The 21,334-nt window shown below is 44.6% G+C and overlaps 1 long non-coding RNA gene across 1 annotated transcript in view; it reads right to left on the bottom strand.

Annotated features, from left to right (window-relative positions):
• LOC127008926 (uncharacterized) overlaps nucleotides 1-18,494 on the bottom strand; it is a 35,155-nt gene extending 16,661 nt beyond the window's left edge. The window contains exons 1-2 of the long non-coding RNA XR_007761463.1: nucleotides 17,537-18,494; nucleotides 2,187-2,283 (exon numbers count right to left, since the gene is read on the bottom strand). This is a non-coding gene — a long non-coding RNA (uncharacterized LOC127008926). The remainder of the gene's footprint in view (nucleotides 1-2,186; nucleotides 2,284-17,536) is intronic.
• Nucleotides 18,495-21,334: the final 2,840 nt, after the last annotated feature.

Genomic DNA, 21,334 nt, shown 5'->3' with positions numbered 1-21,334 from the left:
ACAAAATTAAAGACAACAGCTACGAAGGAGAAAAGAGGGAAAGAAGAGAGGCAGAAAGAGAGAGGAAAGAAAGGAAAAGGAGGGGAAGGGGAGAGGAAGGAGGGGTATGTCGGCTAGCTGGGAAGGGTACACAGCTAAGAGGCGGAAGAGTGAAAAGAGTGGGAATGGAAGAGGCGACAAAACGGAAAATGATCTCGTCGTAACTCGATTTCGGGACGTACAGCTTTGTTTGCGTGGCGGCCCGAGCATGTTGTGTCCCCCTGCGGAGTGTGTTGGGGAGCTCACTTCGCTTAAACATTCATTCCGCCTGACTCGCTGTGCTCGGCGGGGACGGAGGGGCGGGACGGGAACACGGGGAAGGGAGAGGAGCGGCGCTACGTTCTGGTGCGCCGAGCTAAACGAAGAAGTATAGGCCGGTCCCCAAGCAGCACCAGAGGGGGCCCATTACGCTAACATACGGGGAATTATAATGGTCCGCCGCCTCCTGTGCGCCGGAAGTATTTCACACGTTAACGACCAAAATACGTAAGAAAAACATTAGTTCCTCCCAGCCTCTGCATGTTGAAGGCATTCACTTAGCATAACGCTATAGTAATACCTTGTTGTGGCTGCCTCGAATATTGGTTTTAATCTCCTGGCTCCAACGAAATGCATATTTTGAAGTTGAACTCGCCTCTCCCTTCTTGGTGTTCACTAACCTCCCTCCCTCTCCCTCACTCCCGCTCCCCCGCTGCTCCCTCACCCCTAAAATCAAGAAAAACCTGTTTGGTTTTGCCTGGAACAAGTTAGCGATAAAGCAAAATATGGTTGTCATTATACGGCCTCTAATCCTGCACAGATGAGGGAGTTTGAGGGTCAGGTTCTGGGCCGCCCCTCTGCCCTCGCCTCACTTTCTTTGTATTTACATAATGTGGGCGGACTCATCGCGTTGCTCCCGCCTTCAGATCCCCCAAAAGGTGATGAGCGCGGCCACACCTTCGAGTGAGAAAAACAACAAATAGGCCGAGTCTCGCCGTCGTTTCCTTGGCAATATTGACGGATAAAAAGCCTTTGTTCCTGAGAATGGCCGGCATAAAGATATTTAACTTGCGATTACAAATTAGATGATAGTCTTTGTAAATCTCCCCCCAGGTAATAATTTTGTGAACATGCCACTGTCTATCAGAGGCGAATTATCCACACGAGAATCGCCCATCAGAAATTAGAAAAACTGCCTCAATATGCTGCACCCCAATATTATGCTGTAATTGCCGAAACTCTTGGTTGTGTCTCCGTTCCCAGCGTGAAGGTCAACCCCTCAGCATACCCAGACGCCGCGCCCCGGGTCCGACCGATCCCCGGGGCTGGCGGGGCGGGCCGGGTCTTGCTGATGGACGTCGGGTCTGGCAGGTGCTTGGTGGGCACGCAGGTAGTGGAAGGGAGGGGCGGGAGGGAGGCATTGGAGGGGAGGGGCCGTGGGGATTAAGGGGGTGGGGCTTATATTGGAGGTGGTGTCGATGTGCGTCGTAATGCGAGCGGTGATGGTGGTGCTGATGGGAAGGGGGTGAGAAAGTCTAGGTAAAGAGTAATAATTGTGGCGGTAATATAGTGCTTGGGAGGGGGAGAGTAATAAGGAGGGTCGTGTAAAGTCTCCGCTGCTCAGGGTAAGAGGGTGCGGATCACGAGGCATATTTTACTGAGGTATTGATAAGGATCATCGCGGTGGTGAGTCCCGATGCCACCCCGTGTTTGCGGCGCCCCGGACGAAACTCCTTCACCCGGGAGGAGGAACGAACCTGGGCGATGCTTCCTCGCGACGCCATGATCAGCCTGGGACCGCGAGGCAGAATCCAGACGGTAAACAAGACTGATTATTAGCGTACACGGCATGTTCCGAAATATTTCAGACCATAAGAACATAGTAGTAAGGTGGAGTTAGAGGAGGAGATGGAAGAGGAGGGGAGGGGTTAAGGAAGAGGAGGAGAAGGAGAAAGAGCGTGGAGACATCGCCCTTGTATCCAGGCTATAGCAACAGTTGACGCAGGCGAGGGCGGTCATGCGGGCCAGGTAACAGCAGGGCCTCGTGGTGGGAGGAGCAGCGGCGGGCCGGGTTACTTGCGCCACTCTGGTTCGGAAGGAGCGATGATGGATCTAGGACAGGGTGGTTTAGAGACACAGGACTAATGACGTCACGGCCTCCCTCGTACCTGATTGGCTGCACCACATCTTCGGGATCCAATCACTCGTGCTCGTCCCCGGGTCACGATATCTCCTCCTCCTTCGTTTCGGGAACTCCGGCTTGACCTGCAAAATTATCATGATCAGCGAAGGTGGCGGCGATAAAGCAAAAGAAGGAAAATACAACTTGAGATTAAGGGACAGACCAACATATATCCGTGAGTCCCCGCCGAGTTAGAGACCGAGGAATCAATAAGTGACCAGCCGCGAGGAGCTCTCCGACAACACCTTACAGTTCCACCTTCCCTCACCCTCCAGCGTTTCGGACTTCAATTTGCCCAGGGTTCGAGCCCCTGCATGGCCGTGAGGTCGGTCGCTTTGGCCCTCGACGCGGTCCAGCGCAATCTGCCAGTCATTCGAAACAAGCTCGAGTTAAAAGATTATGTGTTTTTACCCCAGCAGACGACTCGCCAGATGACAGCTGAAGCTATTCCCATCTTAGGCGGAGGGTTTTTACATCAGAGACATTAATTTCACACGTGAAAAACGATCAGAATCAAGGCTTAGAGACTCCGGTGGGTAATTTCGACTGACTGGTTTTCAAAATGAGCAGATACAATAATGGGAAAAAAATCTTGTTTAATAAAGCTTACTCAGCACAATGTCAGTGCTCTCCATTCTTTTATACATTAGAAATATTGTTGTGGGAAGTTATATTTCAGGAATAATGTAAAAAGTATATATTACTCCGGAAATGTTGGAAAATATCATTTGAAATGCAGAATTTGGACGAAATCAAATTATATATGCAGCGTTGACCGGCCGAAAGGAAACGTTTTCAAGATGGAGGATACGGAAACATAACTTCGATAGATATTCATTAAAATACAATTGCAGGAGCTACCTTTACATACACAGGAAGAATAAAATGTTGAAGACAAGAACGTCGGACATGCAAAGAAAAAAAAAGAGTATGTAATCAAATGATTACTGCTTTCCTTGACACATCCTTCAGCGCTAAGGGAACGTAGAGGAGCGCGTCCAAATATACATAGTTTTGCCCCCAGATTTCATTAACTCTGGCGACGTGCTTAGTGAGAGTTTTAATGCGGCAACACGTGCGTGGAAGTACTTCGCAATATGCCTTTTTTCCCCTCCCCCCGAGCCTGCTAAATATTAAACACTTGATAGACCGTTCGCCACTTTCAGAACATTAATTGAGTCCCGAATATCACTTGTCCTCGAGTTATTATTTTCATGAACTGGTATTAATGTTTCAATCGTTCGCCTGACACACAGGTTGGCAATAGTTTACTTTTATATCAAGCATACCAGGGCAAGTACGTGTAGAGGAGAGGGAGGGAGAGAGAGAGGCTGCTGTTAGTGATATGAATTTTCCGCCCCCTCCCCTTTTTTTTACTTTTAATGCAGGCAATAAATGAAATGAGGACATCGCTTATTCGACGTGATGATAAAGTTATGGCCGATTATACGTTGTCGTAACAGCGGGCGATGCCGGGCCACTCAGGGTATTAATATCGGTAACGATGTTATTATCGAGCATCATTATCATCATTATTATTATGTTTTCTATTCTTATACGACGACTACTGCTGCTACTACCACTAATGATAATAATATTAATAACAACAATGATAGTGATCATTTACATATAATTTAAATGATAACAGTAATAATAGTATTATCAAAAATAACAATAATAAAAAAAATTAAGACCATATTGAAGATAATAGCAGCTATGATAATACGATAATAATGATAACAACAATAATTATTATTAAATATTATTACTTCTATAATTTTATTTCAACAACAATAATAACAGAATCAACAAGTATATCAGTTGCAATGTAAGTGACATAAATAATCATCTACTACTACTACTACTACTACTACTACTACTACTACTACTACTACTACTACTAATAATAATAATAATAATAATAATAATAATAATAATAATAATAATAATAATAATAATAATAATAATAATAATAATAATAATAATAATAATAATAATAATAATAATAATAATAATAATAATATACGTTATTATTATTTTCATTATATTTACAATAAGACTAATTATGTTAATATTGATAACAAAAATAGGGATAGCTGTATTGATAACGATAATAATAGTCACAATGATAATAATATTAATATTAATAATAATAATAATAATAATAATAATAATAATAATAATAATAATAATAATAATAGCATTAATATTAATTACAATAATAACTCTACTAATAATAGTAATAATAATTATAATGATAATAGTAATAATTATGATGATAATAACAAAAAAATAATTTTAATAATAATAATAATAATAATAATAATAATAATAATAATAATAATAATAATAATAATAATAATAATAATAATAATAATAATAATAATAATAATAATAATAATAATAATAGTAATAATAGTAATAATTATAAAAAAAACAATGATTAAAGATGATAATAATAATAAGAAAAAAAAACGAGAACAAATTATAATATTGATAATAATAATAGTAGTTATAGTAATAGTAGTAGTTATAATAATAGCAAGAACTATTTATTTTCTTTTTTATTGTTATGATTTAGCTGATGATTTGATTATTTTATTTATTCCATCGTACATCACAAAACTTTGTCCATACTCTGAATATAAAAATATAGAAAGAAAATCTTTATCTGAGTAGTGCCCCCTCGAAGGGACTGCAGGCGCCGAGAGGGACCGCTGACCCCCAGCACTCACCGTGGCGGCCATGGTGGCGTCTGGCGATGATAGTGACCACGGAGATAATGGCGCCCCTTGAAATAACAGAGCCGGGAGCAGATAGCTAGCTCCGGCCACCCTAATGCTTACCTCCAGCGATAATGGTGGCTGGCGGAGATAATAGCGACGCATTGGACTAATGGTTACCCCTTGAGATAATGGTGACGCCGAGCGATGACGATAATAGCCCGACAGAATTACCCTTTGCAGTCGGTGTGTGTCGGGGAGAGGGTGGGGGATGGACGTGGGGGGAGGAGGTGATGGAGGAGGGGGGGGGAGGAGCTAAAAAATGAGTTTAATAAGTGTTGCAAAATCAAAGTAATACGCAGGTGTGAGGATGAGAATTGAGATGCCGCTCCGAGTGCATTAATGAGTGTTTGCAATTATTATCATGTCGTTCTGTTCCTCGTCAAAATACTTACTCTGACAGTGATGGAATGAAAGCCTGTATCATTGTTGGAGGAATGACGCTATAATGTCGATATTACACATAATGATGATTACCTGCTCCGAGGCTTTATTACCTTATCATGCAAATTATGTTAATAGGCGCTTAACATGACACGGGAGGGAGGGAGGGGGACAGGGGAGACAGGGGGGAGGCTGGGCAGGGAGGCCCGGGCAGGGTAGGGCGGCCTGTGCTCACTCCTCACTCTGCTGTCTTCAGCTTGCTTCATTTCTATCGGAAAAGTCTCCTCACGTGGAAGGATCAGGCGTAAAAAAACGGGTTCTTGATATTTCCCCCTTGGAAGACTTCACAGAAAACGTGGCGCTAAGAATGTGACTGGCGATTGGTCGTTCGGCTGTCACCAAGGACGGTCATTGGCGGGGCTGCTGCCTTGCTTAGTGTCACCAGGTATTGCTATTGGCTCATTCAAATTCAAACAAGGCGTTTGTTTACTGTCAACAATGTGTTTGATTGGTTCGTTTCAAGGGCAAGAGCCTCGGTCATTGGCTACAGCGGCGTCTAAAGGTGATGGCTTTGCACAAATGCAATTATCTCGATGATTATCAGGCCTTTGTGGGCAAACGAAGCACCCCATTGGCTGAAATTCTGAAGAGAAAATAGCCAGTGGCCAATCAGAGAAGAGGTCGAGACACTATCTCAAAACCTGATGTGGCTTCATCGATCACGCTCGATTTATTGCCTTAATTAACTTGCTTTAACTTTTTCGGTCGTAGATTAAGAGTGAAGAAAAATTATGGCTCAGGACGGAGAATTGCTGGTGGCTTCGTATTGGCAATTTACTCCCATTGAAGGGAGGCGCGTATGGCAGCGTGATGGAGGATCTGGTTGCATATAATGCTCAGGAATTTTTATCTTATATATTTTGTGAGAGATAGTGATTTTTTTCACATTCCAAAAATATTGCTTTAATATCTTTATGGCGATTAAGTGTTTATATCCCATATATATATATATATATATATATATATATATATATATATATATATATATATATATATATATATATATATATATATATATATATATATATATATATATATATATATATATATATATATATATATATATATATATATATATAAAGATGAGTTATTTTGTAAGCCATGGTTCATCATAGTAAGCCGAGATCTCACCTACTAATTATCTAGATTGCTTTATAGGAACACATAAATAACAGTTTTAAAAATACTCCATCAAAAATAGATTGCTATGAACGGGATTAAAAATATATTCATTATGTTTAAATAAGTAAATGTAGCACAAGTTTATTAGGTGCCTGAATATCTCCGTGAAAGCTTTTTCTTCATAACATGTTGTTAATGAAAGTTTAACTCTGATAAGCATGATAATTTTCTCATACACCTAAATATTTAAATATATTAATATTTTCTGTAAAAGAATAATATATGTATGTAATATATATATATATATATATATATATATATATATATATATATATATATATATATATATATATATATATATATATATATATATATATATGGATTTGACCTTTACAAGATTTTCGACAAAATACCTCGCTCTGAGATGCAGCAGAATATTTTTTCTGGACTTTTATCAGCCTCACATACGGACTCTGGGCGGCACAAAAGCTCTCAATTATGGAGGTGACGAAGCACTATCCTTTGTGCCCGGGGAAGTCTGCGTTCTTTTTGGATCCAAGTGACTGGGCCATTCCGGGCACAATTTGTTTATATAATCACCTGGGCGGGATATAAGGTGCCATCGTTTCAATTGGGCCGCGCCTTTGTACACCTGGGAAGAGGGCCGTTGTGGGTTTAAACCTTGGCACGCACGCGAGTGGATGAATAGCTGGTCCTTCTTCACCGTAATGCTTTCTATATGCAGTAAACAAACTCTTATGTCATTGCGGGTAATGCCTTGTATAGAGAAGTAGAAAAGAGGCGTTCCCGGCGTGTTTTGGTGTTTATCTCTCAAGCTCCTGATTTCCTTCCCTCCCTCTGGATGCAATCGAAAAAACGTGATTATACATATATATATTTTTCTCATATGTAAAATTTTTCATACATTGCTGCTCTTCTTGGACGTGAGATAAAATAGCGGAGTGTATCTTAGGATTAAATTTTCATCAAGGTCTGTTGTCGTTTCTTGCCTTGATGCACAAAAGTAACAGTTTTTGGTGTTATCATGACGCTGGCGAGAGTGTGTCATGCCAGGCGCTGCTATGAAGAGGAGGAGCATGCAGGGTAAACACACACACACACACACACACACACACACACACACACACACACACACACACACACACACACACACACACACACACACACACACACAAGCGTGCATGCATGAAAGCAGACATGCATATCTATACACTTTCACAGAATCAAACATTTATCTCTCAAGTACATACATAACTACACGTTCACCGATACTTATTGAATAATTAAATGAAAATGCACACTCTCCTCAATTATTTTTGGTATATATAGTACTTTACATAATAATGAAGCATGTATTTGATAGTCTGTCATTAGTTGTGGCAGTTTCCTTACTTTACGGACAGGACAGACAAAAAATATCTTATGCAAAGTAAAACTGATTATGAACGTCTCAATTTCTGAATATTCATAATATTATATATATTTGCGACTATTAAAATACTGTATGCCATTATGTTCATTCATTCATCTAAGTATCATGAAGTGTTGATCGTTCTCATATTACACCAATAAACAATTGATGGACGCATCAGCATTTACATGTGTTGTTGATGGTATAATAATCCGGTACAACATGTCTTCGAGAACAAATATCACAAAAAGCTTCCATATCTTATAAACGCTTTAGAACTATTACCTTCCTAAATTATCTAAAATTATTTACACATACTACTGTATCTCAGAAGCAGGAAAACGTTTTTTTTTTCTTTAAGGTTGTGTGTGTGTGTGTGTGTGTGTGTGTGTGTGTGTGTGTGTGTGTGTGTGCACGCGCGCGCCGTGAGTGTGGCGGATTCCGGTGGGGCCAGAGCCAAGGCCTTACAGCCGCAGCACCGAGGAATATAAGCAGTGACCTCAGGTGTCCCCCGGGCCCGCCTCGCCCCATCCCGCTGTATCGGAAACGGCAACACAGACTCACAACATTTCCTCAGCCACACCACTTTCTTCTTAAGCCCAGAGTCACTACCTCTTAGGCCTAGATAGTGCGGGATTCGGATATCGGCAAGTGGGGCTTTACATTAGTCCGGATGCTATGGATTTCGGATATTGTAAATTCGTGGTATTAGTGGCGGCGGACGTGCATCAATACGGCTATGGGTGATTTGGCTAACGGTAAGTGCAGCTACTGAATGTTGCTCGCGGGAGTAATGGTGGATTATTTTCTGGTTTGTGGACGCGCGCGGGAAATGCTGCTATTGCTGGTCAAAATCTGTTGTTTTTTTAATATTTTTTTTTAACATGTGAGTTACAAGCGTGCAGTGACGGCTGTATTGACGGTGGCTCTGTACGAACTGATGTTTTTTCTTACTTTCTTTTTTAATATCGTTGTTTTCGACTTCAAGGTGTGTTAGGCGTCGAGAAGGTTAAACTGGAAATAATTAAGGTAAAGAGTAAACTTAAAGGAAGAGAGAGAGAGAGAGAGAGAGAGAGAGAGAGAGAGAGAGAGAGAGAGAGAGAGAGAGAGAGAGAGAGAGAGAGAGAGAGAGAGAGAGAGAGAGAGAGAGAGAGAGAGAGAGAGAGAGAGAGTGGGTGGGGGTGGGGGTGTGTGTGTGTGTGTGTGTGTGTGTGTGTGTGTGTGTGTGTGTGTGTGTGTGTGTGTGTGTGTGTGTGTGTGTAGGATGTGAAAAATACGTGTATAGTAAAATTAGTTTTCTATTTTCAAAGCTGAACATGTATGCAAATTGATATGGGAATAGATAGCCGGCAGCTTTAAGGGATTTTCATTTTCCATGCTTATATATATATATATATATATATATATATATATATATATATATATATATATATATATATATATATATATATATATATATATATATATATATATATATATATATATGATTACATACCCACCATTTGCAAATGACTACATAACAATGTAGGAATATTTCAAGATCAACTTTTCGATAAGTTTACCTACGAGATGAAGAAGTAAAAGATTGTTTTAAGAAAATGATGGATAAAAAAAAAGAAGGAACAAGTGCCGAACCTCTTCCAAACAAGAAAAATGTAAACTTTCAGGAAAAAAAAAAATCTGTGTACGTTGGGAGCCCGTGTTATGGAGGAGGAAAAAATCTTCGAAACTGAGCATATGGAGAGAGACGAGCGCTTCCTGGGGCGGCCTGTGAGTGGGAATGAGCGTGGGAGCGGCAGAGCGGCCGGAATTCAATATTGAATCTCGGGGATGGGCCATCGCGGCAGCAGCGGCCACCACCAGCGCCGCGAGGAGGCCGCTCCGCCCAGATTAACATGTAGATCAGTTTTTACCTTGACCGAGTAAAGTGACAGTACGGAAAGAAGACTACACTGACGCGGAAGACGGCGAGGACTGTCCTGGCGGAGGTGCTAGGGCCTGGAGGAGCTGGGCTGGCGGGGAAGGACGTGGGACGGGGCGGGGCGGGGCGGGATGGCCGGCCGCCGGTCATCAAATTTTTATTCGTTTTCAACTATAATTTCATGGCGTGGCTATGGCGTGTATGTGCATGTATGGGTGTCCGAGTGTGTCGTACGCATTATTCCAAGGGTGGAGAATATTTTTACCAAGACATTTTTTTTTCTGAGAGGATGAACATCAGTTTTGAAAACGAATACGAGGTGAAAAAAATAATCCTCAAATAAGATTGATAGTAATCTTGCTAGGAGACAAAGGGAGATCATGGAATATAGACGCAAAAAAAATCATAATTCATTCCATGCTGATAGGTATTTTTTTCTTGGCCTTCTCAGGGACAAAAGCGGATTGTTGTTAGATCAAGAAGTTAGAGAAAAAAACAAGAAAAAAAAACAGCAGTGGGGTATAAATGCCTGAAGGAGGGTTTACAGAGACGCTCTTCTGGTTCCTCGTCAGATTCTGGTAGATATTTTTTTTCCTTTTTTGTTTTCCTTTTTTTTTTGGACAGTGGCCACCGACAGAGTTAACCCGCAAACCAATGGACATAGACTCACCCGGTAATACTGCGGATTATCATTATCTAAAAAAGTAACATCGCGGGGACCCAATATTACTGATGAAAAATAGTTTAATCAAATATTTTCTTTTGTTTTCGATCGCACGGTATCAGAGTCAGTAATTCGGCGCAAGTTTGTGACGAATCCGTGTTTGGATAAAAGGTAGAAAAACACACACGAAAAAGAAGTGTATGAAGAGAGAAGGCGCGGATGATGTGATGATGATGGCGGTGATGATGAGGATGAGGATGGAGGTTGTAGTGGCGGGGGAGGATGGTACTAAGAAAAAAAGTGGAGGAAGAGCAGGAGTAGGAGGAGGAAGAGGAGGAGGAGGAGGAGGAGGAGGAGGAGGAGGAGGAGGAGGAGGAGGAGGAGGAAGAGGAGGAGGTGGGGTGGTGGTGTTGGTTGTGGTAATGGGGAAGGTGTTGGGAAGGAAGAGTTTGAGGAGAAAGAAGCTGAGGCAGAAAAAAGAAGAAAGAGGAGGAGGAGGAGGAGGAGAAGGAGGAGGAGGAGGAGGAGGAGGAGGAGGAGGAGGTGGAGGGGAGGAGAAGGAAGAAGAAAAGGAGGAGGATCATGTGGTGAGTGGAAAATTGTATTGGTCAAAATAATAAGATAAATAAATAAAGAACATAACAGTATTAATGATGAAAATAAAAACTGTGTTAATATTAATTACAATGTTATAATCAATGATAATATCGTATAGTATTATCAGCATAATTGTTTTCGTTATTATTATTATTATTATTATTATTATTATTATTATTATTATTATTATTATTATTATTATTATTATTATTATTATTATTATTATTATTATTATTATTGCTATTATTTTTTTTCCACTCATAATCCCCGTCGACATTATATAATATCAACAAAAATAGCAGCATCTATAACAACAACAAGAACAACAAAAACAACATAGCAAAACAACAATCAAACAAACAAATAAAAACATCAACATGAACATCGGTAGTTGAAGTATCGCCATCATTCTTAAAGAAAAAAAATATTACCAAAGTTAAGGACAAATTTCTCCATCAGTTCATTGGAAGCATCATCGCAACACCTCAACGCTGACCTATACTTGCATTTTTTTCATCTCGTTTTTATTCCTCCGCTACGCACCGGGTTTTTATTTTGGTCCGTCTGATGGCGCTCTTCACATCATCCTCCTCCTCTTCCTCTCCGCCGCGGCCTCGCTGGGAACGACTCCTGCCTCACCGCCCGCCTTCCGCTCCTCCAGAAACAAAAGCGAGAGTGGATGGAGGAGTAGCCGAAGGTGAATTGTATATAATCGAAAAACTAATTCCTGGCCATGGCGCGGCACTCATCTCATTGAATGTTAAGAATGAACATGAAAACGCTCCGGAAAATATCGGCGAGAAACACAACCATAACTGTAGCGGCTCCCTTATGTGCAATGGCGCAGGTAACTTGTGGCCGACAATTATCACCAATACCTTTTGCGTTATTTCACTGTAATCAAACTGAGTCATAAGTGGCTCGTATTATTGTAATCACCATTAGGGCGTCTTCATGGCTACTCTTGGCTCTCGTTAGCGGCCCGACGCCTCGCCTGATCCTCCCCGCGGCGGCCTGGCCTCGCCCGCCCAGACGCGAGCCGCTTCCCCGCCATGCATGGGTCTCGCCGCGACGCTTTCCGGGCAGGTACACCAAAATTGTATCGAACTCGCAGACTGATCCCTGAATACGATCAGAATTACTCAGGCAATTATACGAGCACAGGGCTTACACAGCGCCTCTAAATATGCCTCTGGCCTCGCACAACGACTGGCTGAGGTAATATCTGGGGCCTTATTTTATCGTATTTTGCGAGAGTTCAGCTCCATTAAGTCCCCGGAGATATTTTCCAAAACATGTTTCTAATGGGTTGTGGGTATTTATTAAGCTTATGGATGTATTAGAACATTATCTAGCAAGGTGAGGGAGGGAGGTGAGGAAGGCACCTGTATTCCTCACGGCCGAGTATTGGTAGCAGAGCATCCCTCTCATGGCCGGCCGTGTTCTCCGGGCTGGCGGAAGGAGGCGGCGGTGGCAACCAAGCGAGCTCCTCAGCCAGCCTTAGCTCCGCCCCCTCTGCCTGGTCGGCGGTGCTGCCCTCTGAGAGCCACGCACGCTACCAGCGCAAGAGCCCGCCCGCCACCCACCTCGTCCGTCCCTCGGGTGGAAAATCGGGCGCTGGGAGGGCAATAAAATTCTTGCAGGGTTACTTCTGTGTTGGTCTTGCATACACTCTACCCTCCTTTATTTGCGGAACGTAAGTACACGGGTTTCTGATCCCTTTTTGGTACTTGTTTCATCCCAACATACTGCCAGCTAGTTTTAGGAGTGAATTGAAAATCTTTTTGTGAGTGTTCTTTATAGTTATACATATGTAAAAAAATAAGCTGTCGTAGCCGTGGTCGGGCATGCTCCTGCGCACTCGAGTGTTAAGCCCAAGGTGTAAGGCCTAGGTGACATTTAGTTTTTTTAATGTGACAGCGGTTTAGGCACGACGAGCCTGTATTTTCGACCCAAGACACTGTGTTGACGTCAAGCAAGTCGGGAAATTGGTCGCGGGAATGTGCAGCATCTGTGGAAAATGCCTACCAGCACGCACTCCCAATTGTTGAAATTTTGTCGTTCATGAGGAATGGGAGGCTCGGGGGGAGTGAGAGAGCCGAGTGGGGAGGGGCGGCGGCGGTGTGCGGTGAGGGGGGCCGCAATTGGTTCGGTAATCAGCATGTGAACTTTGGAGACAAGGAGCAAATGAGGAAGAGGAGGAGGAGGAGGAGGAGTCAGTGTCCCATGAGATAGCCCCGTGCGGCAGGTGGACCGCCGGAGGCATGAAGGCGAGAGAGAGGCATACAGCCTCGGGAGACAGGCCAGGGGAGAGGCGCCACATGAGGGAGAGAGAGAGAGAAGAAAAAAACAGTGCGGAGGAGGAAGAGGAGGAGGCAGAGGAGGAGGAGAAGGGGGAAGAGGGGGAGGAGGAAGGGCACAAGGAGGGGGAGGCGGGGGAGGGTAAGGGAGGCGGAGTGTATGAGCGTAACGTGCCCCAACATGTTCATGGCCACATTGGGACAAACTCTGGATTAACATTCCGGCGGCAGGCTGGTCAAACCTACGACTTCGGATAACCAGAGAATAAATTGATGAATATTTAAAGGCGGCGCAGCGGTAGAGGAAACACATGAAATGAATTTACAATTTATCTATCCCCGCGGTATCGCACATTTGCCGGGCCGTAAGCGCTGTGTTCCCGCGGCAGAGCTATGTTAGTGGACTTGGCAAGTTAGGGCATGTTCCGCCCGGCCAACAACTCTCGTACACCTTTATCAATGTCCTTATGTTGCAGGGACGGCTCCTCGTGCCATCCCTCTCCTTCTTACTTCTATATATCTCTCCTCTCTTTATCCTCCTGCGCCATTTCCTGCTCTCGCCCTCGCTGCTTTCTATTTATTTATCCGAACTTTGCGAAAATTAATGAGTACGCGTAAACATGCGTCACGAGGGAGCCGGATGCTGGACCTCAAATATTTGGGTGCATGAGCCTCGTCTTGCCTGCCGGCCGGACTCAGCCGGGCAAGAGGAGGCTGGACAGCAATAACAGTGCAATTAAATTTTATCACCGTTTTAATTATTCGTATTTCATATTAATGGAGACTGCAATTATCCTTTTGGAAACTCGGAGAAAAAATTCGTATACATCGTTTTTGCAAAGGCTGGCTCATGAGATTTTTCTTTATTATTTCGCTTGCCCGCCGGTGTGTCGGCCGCGGCGGCGGCGACGGCGGCGGAGGTGATGGTGGTGGCTGTGGTCGTGGCGGCAAGGGTGGTGGGCGGTGGTGGTGGGTGGTGGTGGGCGGTGGTGGTGATGGTGGTGGTGCTTGTTTAGCTTCCAAGGTCGCCTCGTCGCACCTGCCTCCAGCTCGTGTCTCCCCCCGTGCACACACACACACACACACACACACACACACACACACACACACACACACACACACACATCTGCATAACAACCCCATCCCTCAAACACACAACACGGCCAAATCATAGACACACACACACACACACACACACACACACACACACACACACACACACAGCACCCTTCCTCCCCGACACATCTTCCCTCTCCCCCTACACACAACATTCATACTCCCTCCCCCCACACACACATACACACATGGCCCAGCTTATATAATTATACACAAGTGAAGTCTGTATTCCTAAGGCGAAACGACAGGATCTCGGGTCAGGTAACGCGCAAAAAGCAGACCCCACAAGCGCGAAAAACTAATTGTTAAGGCGAGTACGAATGACCCTTACGGACGGTGATGTCTGCCGCGGCCCTCCTCCCACGGCGCCCCAAATTAGCTCGTCCGCCTTCATAATCTTAAAGGCTGTAATTCTGAGCATAATTGGAGTGGATTGTAGTTAGCTAATTCTGAATCTGAGAAAGACCATGAACGACACGTTTTCTCAATTATTACTGTGGCTTTTATTGACTTTCATTGCTAAATAATGCAGCACCACGCCGATGAAGCAGTTCCTTGATGCTGTTTCCGTACATGCTCGCCTAGACACTCGTCCCTTATAGCGGCCGGCACGGGGCTTCCTGCCTTGATTTCTTTTCTTTTTGGGGGGGAGGAAGGGAAGTGGGGTGTTGGGTGGAGGAGAAGGAGGAGGAGAAGGGAAAGGAGAAGGAGGAAGGAGGAAGGAGGAAGAAGGGAGCTCGGCACGTCAATGGTTTACAGCATAATCCCAGGACCAGCAGCCTCCCTTTTCCTCTCTCCCTCTCCCTCCGCCGCCACCCTGTTGTGACACGTGCTGTGGCGGGGCCTTGAGTCTGTTTACATGTTATGCTCGGAATGATAAAACAACACCATGACTTGGCAAATATGACACGTAGGAAGACTACTCAGAAACTAGCAAATAAAAATATTTCTACACATCCCTGACAGTATCACCGTTTTGAAACATCTGATAAAGACAAACGTGAAGTATTAACCATTTTTAACCTAATTTTAAGGATGTATTGTAAAGAATAACACCTCCAAACAATGCTTTCGCCTACTCTATCTGCTGCTTCCTGGCGACTTCCTTCCACATCCCCACTGAGTGTTCAATCAATAAAGAAAGCTTCCTACCACGGCACATGTCCTTAGCCACACAACACATGAACTGAAACACAATCCAAGGAGCAAAATAATATGGGAGTGTGCTGCCCCGGGGCTGGTGAGGCCAAGACTTGTTGAAAGGTCACCTACCTCACTCTAGGGCTTGCCACCGTGTGTGTGTGTGTGTGTGTGTGTGTGTGTGTGTGTGTGTGTGTGTGTGTGCAGGTGGGGTGGTTGTTTATCAGATTCGTGTTTTTACTCCACAAATACAATAACACGATGCCAGGCGCTGTGAAGACGAGAAAATACTATGAACACCTGCCATGCCTCGCAACTGCCTTCATATATCACGCGGAATTATCAACGCAAAGGAAAGCAAATCATACGCGAGGAGACCTTTGACGAGGAGCGACAAGGACGAAACGAAGGAGAGCAAAAACTTGCCTCTGAATCTCACTTCCTCCTCTCTCTATCTCTCCCTCATTGTCGCGCCGCTATCAATGTCTCACAACGCTGCATGACACACACACACACACACACACACACACACACACACACACACACACACACGTGATCTTATATATACGCACATCAGCCGCACCTTCAAGAAACATCAAGCAATATTGCCGAGTGTAAAAGGAAGCGCAGCGTGCAGACGGATCGTGACTCTTCGCCATATTTTGCATAGATTCATCCGTTGTGGAAGTCGCTATTAATCCCGGAACCTTTTTGATGCATTACGCTGTTATTAAAATGATTAGAGACTACTTGGAAAACGCAATATTTCACTGGGGCCTCGCGTGTCGGAAGGTCGTGAGACGGAACCTAAGTCGCATACCGCGGGAACTTCGATGAACACAGTATATACGACCCCAAAAGAAAATGCATAGAAGACTGTGTTTATATATATTTACCCTCCGACTCCCCCTCTGACTCTCTCCCACTCTCTCTACCTCTTGCCCTCTCTCACTCCCTCTCCCTCTCTCTCTCTCTCTCCCCCTGAGCTTCTATGTAAGGATTATCTCTTCTAAATTGTTTATGAGTATAATGTCTCTCTCAGAGCCAGTCCGGGTTTCTTTACTCTTTGCACCACCAGTTTGGCGGCTCAGCGGAGGTGCAAGGCGGGAGAATAAAGCCTCGGGTGACATTTGGGGGGCGACAGACGTGCTACGAACTGTCATCGGCATTGCTATTTGATGAGCTGAATTTATCGATTAATACGTTACTTTCTTTAACTTTCCGCAATAAAAACAAAGCCATAATTTTCATTCTCCGTCACACTGCATCACATCAATCATATTCATCGCTGTTATTTATATCTTTCTCGCACTTGTACGACGTGTTTTTCTTCACCCTCGCTTAATGACTTAATGGCGGCATAACATATATATCACTGGGCTTCCTGCCGCGATGTGTTCCTTTGTTCCCTGGAGGCGTGCAAAACACGAGGCGAACGACACTCCGCCAACGCCCCGCGGCCATTGTCACTCAGGGGAGCGGTCACGTAATTACACCCAAGTTGCTCGTCATCAATCGTCAGTAACACCTCCACAGGGACAAAATTATCCCGAACGAATCTCTCCGAGTGCGCGTTGGTGTCGGAAGTGATAATACCTCGTGACAGTGCAACATAGCGTGGCCGAGGACGACTTGGGGCGGGAGAGGAGAGGGTCCCAACGTTACCGCCTTCACCTTGCCCCGGGCGCTCCCTGTACCTGCCGCCCGCCACGCCCTGTACGTATCCAAACACCGTCACTTCACTGTAACACACTCGCACACTTTTCCACGCTTTCGTTATCGGGGAGGGCGAGGCGGAGGCTGCGTTGAACACCCACCTGTTATTGGAAGGGCGAGGCGCTCCGGCTGGCGGCTCGACTCCCCGAGGGTGGCGGCGCGGCGTGACGAGGCGTCTGTGCGTTGTCAGGACTTTTCGTGTCGCTTGCACTCCCCCTGTCGTCTCGGAGAGACGCCATGGGGCTGCCGGGCCGGAGGGGAGCACTGTGGCGTCCCCCAGCCGCCGCGGGGTAAGCGTCCACTACAACATGGCGGGAGAGGTGGTGGCGGCAGCAGCGGCGGCAGCAGCGGCGGCGGTGGCGGCGGGGTGGGGTGGGGTATTGAGGCGAGGCTCTGTGGTGGCGGTGGTCGTGGTGGTCAGGACGGCCTCTGGTTTACCCTTCTCTCTATCCCTCCCTCTCGCTCCCTCCCTCTCGCTCTTACAGACCTCTGTTTCGTGGGGCAGGGAGGGCGGAGGGAGGGGTAAGCTCATGGTAGCCGTTTATACTATTTTTATTGGAATTTCTCCTGTTTTGGGTGTAGTAATACCGGCAGGGTGTTTGTGTTTACTGCTAACATGGCTGCCCAGCGGCCGATCAGTTATGTGAATGTCCAGCGTAAAAATGTGTTAACTCTGTCCGGTTATCGCTCTCTTCTGAAAGTGGGGCAGGAATGAGCCTATGGAAGTAATGACTGTATTACCGAGGAGGCGGCCCGGCGCGGCTGCCATGCGGGCCAAATTGCTTAATAATCAAGCTTGCCGGACATTTTTTTCGATGGATAAAAACCCATAATTATGAGACATGAATGGAAAGCAAACACGAATGCCGGCCAATCGGTAACGCTTGATGATTTAATGGATGCGATTATAATTAGGCGGGAACTGCCTCTGTTAACCCGGAGGAAAAAATACATGCATAAGGAAGGCCTCACTAATAGACGCATTAGCTCATAAACATACCACGGGGGGAGGACGGAGGAAAGAAATGTTTGGAGAGTAGACGAAAGAGGAAATAATTGTTACATGAATGATACTGATAATGATGATAATACTACTAATGACAATAATGATAATGATAATAATGATAATAACGGTAATAATAATAACAGTGATGGCGATAATAATAATGATTGTAATAATGATGATAAGAGTAATAACAATAGAGGAAGCGTGTTACCTGCCGGAGGTGTTTTCGGAAGCCCTCACCTTCGCCGCCGCTGCTAAATAACTCCCCAACAACAGACCCACCGGTGACAAAACTGGGGGGGAGGGGGGGTCACGGGGGGAGGTGGGGGGCGACACACCCTCTATTTTTACGCTCGCTTATCTTTCACCCCTTGAAGTGTCATAATCGTGTGTTCCTCTTAATGTTTTGTTTTATGGCCGTGTTTGTGTCGTAAGCTTGATATACATAGCGATAGCGAAATTGCGCCGAGGGGAAAGGGGGAGCTGCGAAAATTCACTTCCTATTTTTTTTGTTTTGTTTTTTTGTTTTTGCATTTTTTTTTTCGGGACGAGCAACGGAAGGGAAATGTTAGAATTTTTTTCCAAACTTTTTTTTTTTTTTAACCAGAGGGGGTGGCGGATTTTGGAACGTGCTCGATTTTTCCTATTTTTCCGCTTTTTCCTCTTTTTTTTTTTGCTTGCTTGCTTGCTTGCTTGCCGTCCGACCGTGGCGGTGAACGGTTTTAGTGGATGGGGCGGCGGCGGCGTGGGCGGGGGTGTGGAGGTGGGGAATGGGAGGGGAGGTGAAGGAAGGGGAGGGATGGAGGGGGGTTGTTGTGAAGGGTGTTGTTGCTGCATTAACGGCCAGACACAATAATTCCCTCATTTTCCTGCCCGAGCTTGTGCGTCTCCTAAGCGCTGTTTTAGTCTGGCCCGAGTGACGAGACTCTGTACTCTCTGTCCTGTGCTTTCTGTGCAGTGTTCCGGCCGAAGGGAGTTTGTACAATGTCGGAAAAAGTGATGTGCTTCTGTTTTTTTTTTTTTTTTTCGGCTGGACTCTAATGTTCATCAACGGAATAAAAAATGTATAGTAAATTAGTGTTTTTTGAATGGAAGCTGAAAAAAAGAGAGAAAATAGTAACAAATTTACAGAGTTCCCAACTATAGATTTCATTTTTAGATGCAGAAAAAGTAACATTAAATTTATCCTGCAAAAGTGTTCGTTTTTTTTTTTTTTTTTTTTTTTTTTGCTGGACTGTATACATACTTTTTTTTTCCTGAAGATTTTTTTGCGATTACGTCTTGTATTTTTTTTTTTATATTCAACGTTATATTACTTTTCATAAAATTTCCTACAGTGTGTTGTTATGTTTGTTGTTTTGTGTTCACGCCTTCACGTCTCACGCGGCTTCCTCGTCCCAGCTCTCAGCATCTCAATTCACTCCCGTCACCTGCTCCTTCTCACCCTACTCTTCACACCTTGAAAGCCTCCACAACGTACACCCACACGCCTCACGACACACCTCTCCCACTTCCGTCACCCCCACCGCCCACACACTCACCTACACACACCTGACCTACCTCAAGACAAATTCTCTCATGCCTCGAGTCACTTTTCCTGCTTTCTCTTCCCTCCCTAAGCAAAAACTGAAGACACCGCCAAGTCAGGATGTACAAAAGAAACCGAGAATATAGAAAAAAAAATGAAACCCCCAAATTATTATCTTCAGGTAATAAATTTTCGGATAATATGAATTCTACATCACTTGATAATGGCAAAAAATAACATGCTTCTATAATAATTCTACTTGGAGATTTTAACGAAGGATGTAAGAAAAGATGAGGTACTGATGATATGTGGAAATACCGAATCCTGATATTAAGTCTTGCAGTAATTTATATAAAAACCGAAAAAAAAACAGGAAAAAAAAGGATAAAAAGGGAAAGGGCAAAATGCATACAGCGGGACTTTACAAAACGAGCCACAAGGAAGTCCCAGTTTGCGGCGTCTCCTTGTGGCCTCCAACGGGCGTATAACACGGAAGAGAGAGACCAGAGAGAGAGAGAGGAGAGAGGGAGAAAGAAAGACCAAGGAGGAGGAGGAGACGAAAAAAAAGAAACTAGAGGAGAGGAAAAAAAAAAGACGGAGAAGAGAGGAGAGAAAAAAAATCGCCACTATCACCGGCAGCTATGGTACCTCAGCCCCTCATCTCCTCCAGTGAGCGGCGGGGGAAACTGAACCTTAAGACAGGGATCAGTGTGGGGACGGCCCGGGAAGCCACCGCCGCGACGACCACCACCACCTCCACCATCCCCTGAGTTGCTGGCTTCATCACCGCCTCTTCCTCGCGACGGCTACGACCTACCGATGACCTATAATGAGAAACGAAACCATACTTGTGAGGGAGGATTTACGGAGATAAGCACCGGGGCTCGAACTCCCACCCTGACGTGTTGCTGGCGATACGCTGCTCTTATCGTTAATTAGTCGGGGCTAACACGCGCAGGTAATCACGGGGAGGACTGCGTGGGGCGCCGCTCCCTGCCCGGATAAGGAGCCCCGAGCAGCGTGGAGTCGTTGATAGCAGGTATTAGGGTCAAGAGACGTTCACGGGTATTAGTGCATTGTTATACCGCTGCCTTCGCCTCCGTTCTTATTTGTTTGTCTGTTTGTTTAGGGTTGAGATGTCTTGGTGTTTATGGTTTGTGGTGGCAGTCGTTGATGGCGGGGATTAAGGTCGAGGGACGTTCATGGGGATTATCGAATTATTATGTCTGTGTCTCCTCCTCGGGTCTTATTTGTTTGTTTTCTTTGAGGCTTGGATGCGCTGATAATTATTTCTGTTAGTATGCAAAAAAGAAAAAAAGTGGTAATTTTTTTTTTGCTTCGAATATATAAACTCTTCTTTCGGTA

The sequence above is a fragment of the Eriocheir sinensis genome, chromosome 39 (genome assembly GCF_024679095.1).
Source record: "Eriocheir sinensis breed Jianghai 21 chromosome 39, ASM2467909v1, whole genome shotgun sequence".
NCBI classification, from domain to species: domain Eukaryota; kingdom Metazoa; phylum Arthropoda; class Malacostraca; order Decapoda; family Varunidae; genus Eriocheir; species Eriocheir sinensis.
The sequence above is the reverse complement of the archived record's forward strand: the minus strand, read 5'-3'. Positions and strand labels throughout refer to the sequence as shown.